This window comes from Neoarius graeffei, chromosome 22 (assembly GCF_027579695.1).
Source record: "Neoarius graeffei isolate fNeoGra1 chromosome 22, fNeoGra1.pri, whole genome shotgun sequence".
Taxonomy (NCBI): domain Eukaryota; kingdom Metazoa; phylum Chordata; class Actinopteri; order Siluriformes; family Ariidae; genus Neoarius; species Neoarius graeffei.
The window spans coordinates 20426449-20432448 of record NC_083590.1 but is presented as its reverse complement, the minus strand read 5'-3'; the positions used below and the strand labels follow the sequence as shown (position 1 = coordinate 20432448).

Genomic DNA, 6000 nt, shown 5'->3' with positions numbered 1-6000 from the left:
TAATGTTTACCATGTTGCTGAAAGTAACTTACTGTGAATGAGCAAGATTTATTTAAAAAAATTTTTAAATCTTGCACTTTCTTAAAAATGGGATTAAGGCTCTGTTTTATTTAAAACTAGTATAGCATAGTCACCATAATATGAACCGTGTTTGTTTTTTTAAATCAAGTGTATGTAATGGATACCAACCAAAGGGTCCTAAAGAGATGCAAGATATGAAAATGGTGCACTCTGATCATATCACACAGTCATACTGGACACCACTTAAAGCTTATATTCATGCTTATTTGTTAAAAGATGCTTAAAATCTTCCAGTTTAGAATCAATTACATGTTTGTGTAATCTTTATAAATTTTAGCATGAAACTGGACAAGAAGTCAGTTTTGAGGTATTTTATTAACAGTAAGCACACACATGACACTCCACCGTGTCAGTATTTCAATACTTTTGAATTTAATTAAAAAAAAAAAAATGACATAAGACCAGGATAAAGAGCAGACCACAAACATCCATTAAACCACACCACCGTCCACTGGAACCTGAATTTACAGCATCATTCTTTACTCATGCATCTCCTCACCACTGGACCCCGACCTCCTGTAAGACAAAACAGAAAACTAAAGCACCAGTTCTCAAAGGGCGTGTCTCTCCACACTAACAAATACAGATTTATTTGTACGAGGTTTCTATAACGTGACAGCGAAGGGACAGCTGTCAGGCCTCAAACCACCCCAAGTTTCTCTAGCAGACATACAGGAAAGGACAAAGTCACAGATTAGACCCAGCCTTGCTGAACAGCCTGCAGCCTCCGGGGGGGGAGGGGGGGGGATGATGACTTGGGGTTTAACCTGTTATACTCCTTGTATTGGAGTAAATCACTTAAAGGTGCAGGTTGTAATGTTTCAAATTGTATAAAGGTCCAGAAACAATCTTAAAACGTCATCTCACTAGTTTCAATTACTCGCTTTGTCACATTATACAGCTCTACTACCACTAGTGGATGTAGTGCCACTAAAAGTTCTTCTATGTTGTCTTTTTGAGCAATTATCTTAATTTAGTTCTTTATTTTTAACCTCAGCTACATTTTCTCTGTACTTGAGCTGCTGCAACATCTGAATTTCCCCTCATGGGGATCAATAAGGAATCTCTTATCCTATTCCTCCAATTTCAGGCCCAGAACACCTGCTGAGTACCCCCCCCCCCTTTTTTTTAAACACACCTCCACTAAGTCAAGTCAGGAGGTAGACAGAGTTTGTGAAGTGAAGGAGTAATTTTGGTGAAGAGGAAAACTCAATGTTTTACTGCAATGAATCTCAGAGTGAAAAAGTCTAACTGCTGTACAGCTTCTCAGTAACAGGACAAGCTGATTTTATTTTAAGAGTGAGGGAATGACTACAATTACCTGTGAGAAAAGGAACTAGCTTATTATTTCATGGCTATTCAACAACATGGAAAAAAAATAAAATTATTTGATAGTACTGACAAATTATGGTATAAGAATAAACACTTGATGTACCTTAATGAACATCTGTACCAAATCACACCAGTGAATATTTACCAACATCAGAACACACCAAGCATTTTAATCCTTAAACATTACACTGATAGTTATTGTAATATTCAGTTTTACACTGAAGATGAATTTCTGATCTTCATTTAATCCATTTCTGGTGTAGTGCACCTTCATTTGTATTTATTTGTTTAAAAAAAAAAAAAGGGCTAATGGAAGTTAACCACATCATTCGTTACACACAACCAATGAGTGGCTCCACAAATGAATCAACTCACTGAGAACCCCAAGCAACCAGGGACTCAGGATACTGAGAGTCATCTGTATAAGAAAATACTAAAGTTACATTTTATAAAACCTTAATCCAATACAAACATGTCAGGTTTCTACAGCCTCTGTGCAGAAACCAGAAAAAAAAGGAGAGAGAAAGAATCCCCCCCCAAAAAAAAAAAACCTTCAAACCATCTCACCTCAGTCAATACCAACTAAGATCTTGAAGCATCAGATTTCCTCTGAAACATCAGCATGACTCCAGATGAGACAAGAATCAACCTGAGAAATACATAACAGAACGTTCATTATACCAGATTACTCCAGCAAAAATTATTCATAATCATGACATTAACTTCTAAATTAAGTCACATGATTTAAAGAGATACCTGGTGCTGTAGCCCCCAGTTTAAATGTGAATAAAAGTTGATCAAACACACATCTATGATTGATCATTCTAGATTTAAAGACAGAGCTGGTCCACACTAAATAAGCCAAATCACCAAGTGGCCAAACCAAATTGGCTCCTTTAGGAGCCACCAGATGCGATAAAAGTCATGACTTTGAAAATGCACAATCACAAATAAATGCACATCACTTACATGAAAAATAAGAGCATGCAAATAATGTATAATGACAATGAGACCCAGTCTTTAGTCAGTCCATCCATCCATCCCCTGATATTCTTTTGGCTTTTTTCAGCCTGATCACTAGGAACCTCAGTTGTCTTCCTGTGGTTTGTTTTTTTTTCTTTGACAAAGAAATCACACTATATAATTAAAAAAGAAAAAGTATCCTAAAATAAGCAAAAGGACACCCATTTCCCTTTAACTGCATTTACTCACAGAAACACAGCTTGGACTTCCTATGGTCAGATGAACACTGCATAATTTGTGATCATTCTAAAAGCTCTCAAATGACTGTTATAAGTGTCTTAGAAGGTAAAATTACGATCAAACTCAGACCAATTCAGTGATGGGGCTAAACCACTTGAAGAATGTCAAATGATCAGCATGTTACCTTGGTAACACAGTAAATTTCAAAATGACTTCCTCCACATGCACTGCTGAAAACTCTACACTTCCACTGCCTTACATTCATATTAAATAATTTACACCTTATACAGTGGATTGAAATGTTTTTATAATAAGTTATATTTGTATTTTCCGTCCACTTTTAATCCACATTATTTACCTTCATGTCTTCATCTCCGAGCACGTGCTCGACTGCAGAACCTCAGTCTGACTTCCGGGGGATCAGGAAGCATCTGGAAAAGCGTCACAGAAACCTCTTTTTAAAGGATTTTTACACACACAACCTGAAAACATTGAAATATTTTAACTCCTGTTAAAACTAGCAGCTTTTTCAGTAAGTACAACACCTTTCCTCTGAGCACTGACATTCTCAGCGGCAACCGAAAAAATGCACATGTTCTGCGCATGCGCGTTTTCTTCTTTATGGTTTTATGGCAGTTGGCAACCAACTTAAAGGAGCATTACCGCCACCAACTGGACTGGAGTGTGGAACAGGTAGATATTGGATTAAATAAATAAAAAAAAAACCTTATATCCTCTGGGCTAGCCCAGTGTCTTTGAGAAATCTGAGAACAAAATGATATACATGGCTAGATTAGGGTGACCAGATTTCTCTAGTCTGAAACCGGGACACTTTTGCGTGTGACCATGCTCGTGCTCGCACACCTTTTTTTTACGTAAACGTGACACTCAGAGAGGTGCTCTTATCATTTTGTTGAAGCTCACATTTATCAACATCTCAGATGAAATAAAACAAACAGGCATTTTGTTATCTAGTAGCATAGTGGTATACAGATCAGTTAAATTATGGTCAGACAACAGATTTTGTAATGGCTGAGAATAGGCCAGGCTATGTCCATAGGCCAAATTTAAACTGATTTATTTCACCTGTTTGTGAGAACACCAAGAAGAATGCATATGCACATGTAGGCTATATCTCTAAAATTGCATGCACTATAGCATGAACTTAAAAAGTAGATATGTGACCTCAACATAGCCTAGGTCAGAATCAACCTTACTAACCATTCCCCACAACTGAATGAATAAAGCAAGAAGATGTGTACAAAAGTGAACACTTTAATGGAAGGTGCAACAAGCTGTTCAACACAGCAATATGGCCAAACTGTCAGAATGGTATGTTAAACAGAAACAAAAAAGAGACAAGTGATTTGAGAATATATACTACGCAAGCCGAGAGAGGATATAATCCTTTTTTTTTTAATTCACCTTGTTATCCCGAGATAATGACATAATTAATTCAGGATCTCGAGAAAACAACACAACTAATTCGAGATCTCGAGAAAACAAAACCGTTATTTCATGATCTCGAGAAAACAAAACCGTTATTCATGATCTCAAGTTGAGAAATGGTTCATTCAGGTGCGCCAAGAGACTTGTGATATGCTGACTTTGGGGCTATTTCTCATTCTGTATAGACGCAACTTTAGTCATTAGAATGTCTGGAATAATCGATCACCTAATAAGGCAATATTTTGATCAGGGGTTGACACAGGGAGAGATTGCATTAAGTCTTTTAATAAGGGATAATTTCAAAATTAGTCCGCGGCACCTCCGCAGAAGACTGGCCCGGCTTCGTCTCTACCGACGGAGATACAGTGATCCAGCTGAGATCATGAAATAATTTTGTTTACTCGAGATCATGGAATAATTGTTTTGTTTTCTCGAGATCTCGAATTAGTTGTGTTGTTTTCTCGAGATCCTGAATTAATTATGTCATTATCTCGGGATAACAAGGTGAATAAAAAAAGATTATATGAAGGGCCTCTCACGGCTTCAGCAGTAAAGGAGGAGAGGGGCGGCAGCCCGAGGAAAGCCCCCACAGGAGCGCACAGCATTTGCAACATAGGCTACCCAACTCAGTACAAGAACAAAGCACTTACAGTGTGTGCAGTAGGCTTCGTGCGCATTGTTCTGCACCTCTCAGAGGAAGGGGTAGGTGCCCTGTAAACCTTTGGAAAAGGTACATTTTCTTTTCGGCATAATTGCTGCGGCATTATAGACAAAGAACATTCGCGCCAGTTAATGTTTATTTTATTGTTGCATGGCAACCCGTTCTGTTGTCTGGAATAATGTGGCTAAATAAACACCCATGCCACAGGGCCAGGGGGCAGTAACCAGGAAAGTTTGCGATTCCTGTCAATTCATCAAAATAGTAAATGCAGACATTTCTCCCCTAATGATTCCCACACTGCTCAGTCGCAAACGTTGCGAGTGGCGAAAACCGGGACATATCCGTGTCCCGACAGACTTTTGTCGGGACTCGGGACACACAACCCCAAATCGGGACTGTCCCGGTAAAACCGGGACATCTGGTCACCCTAGGCTAGATGCCTTACCCAAGATGCCAGGTAGATTAAAACTGCTGTGTGTCACTGTGCTTAATGACTGACAAAGGTTGTTTCTTTCTTCCTCATACTCATCTCATCTCATTATCTCTAGCCGCTTTATCCTTCTACAGGGTCGCAGGCAAGCTGGAGCCTATCCCAGCTGACTACGGGCGAAAGGCGGGGTACACCCTGGACAAGTCGCCAGGTCATCACAGGGCTGACACATAGACACAGACAACCATTCACACTCACATTCACACCTACAGTCAATTTAGAGTCACCAGTTAACCTAACCTGCATGTCTTTGGACTGTGGGGGAAACCGGAGCACCCGGAGGAAACCCACGCGGACACGGGGAGAACATGCAAACTCCGCACAGAAAGGCCCTCGCCGGCCCCGGGGCTCGAACCCAGGACCTTCTTGCTGTGAGGCGACAGCGCTAACCACTACACCACCGTGCCGCCCTTCCTCATACTGTTTGCAGTGAAATAAAACATGCTCAACTGTTTCCAGCTGGCTACAGTAATCACAGTTTCCTGAGTGATGTTTACCCATTATTTTTAGTGTACCGTTAAGCCCTGTGTGACCAATTCTTAAACGGGTTATCATGCTCTCATCTTTCCTACTTCTGCCTTCCATTCTTCCTTTGTCCACCTGTTTTTGGATGTTGTACAGATGTCTGCCCTTTATCATCCCAGTATTCCTGCCAGATTGATTTGGCATGATTCTTTATAAGGACCTTAGCCTCCGCCCTACTCACAGGGATTAGTAAATCTACCTCTTCATGCTTGAGTGTTTGTTTGGCTAACTTGTCCACCTGCTCATTACCCTTAACACC

General features: G+C 39.9%; 1 long non-coding RNA gene and 1 other non-coding gene across 2 annotated transcripts; both read right to left on the bottom strand.

The window, feature by feature from the left end:
• Positions 1–377: 377 nt before the first annotated feature.
• LOC132870391 (uncharacterized) lies at positions 378–3234 on the bottom strand. The gene is made up of 4 exons (XR_009651104.1): positions 3162–3234; positions 2975–3047; positions 1981–2062; positions 378–597 (listed from the first exon to the last, which is right to left on the bottom strand). It is a non-coding gene; the product is annotated as an uncharacterized LOC132870391 (long non-coding RNA).
• On the bottom strand, positions 672–805 carry LOC132871071 (small nucleolar RNA SNORA9). Its single transcript, XR_009651259.1, has one exon. It is a non-coding gene; the product is annotated as a small nucleolar RNA SNORA9 (small nucleolar RNA).
• Positions 3235–6000: the final 2766 nt, after the last annotated feature.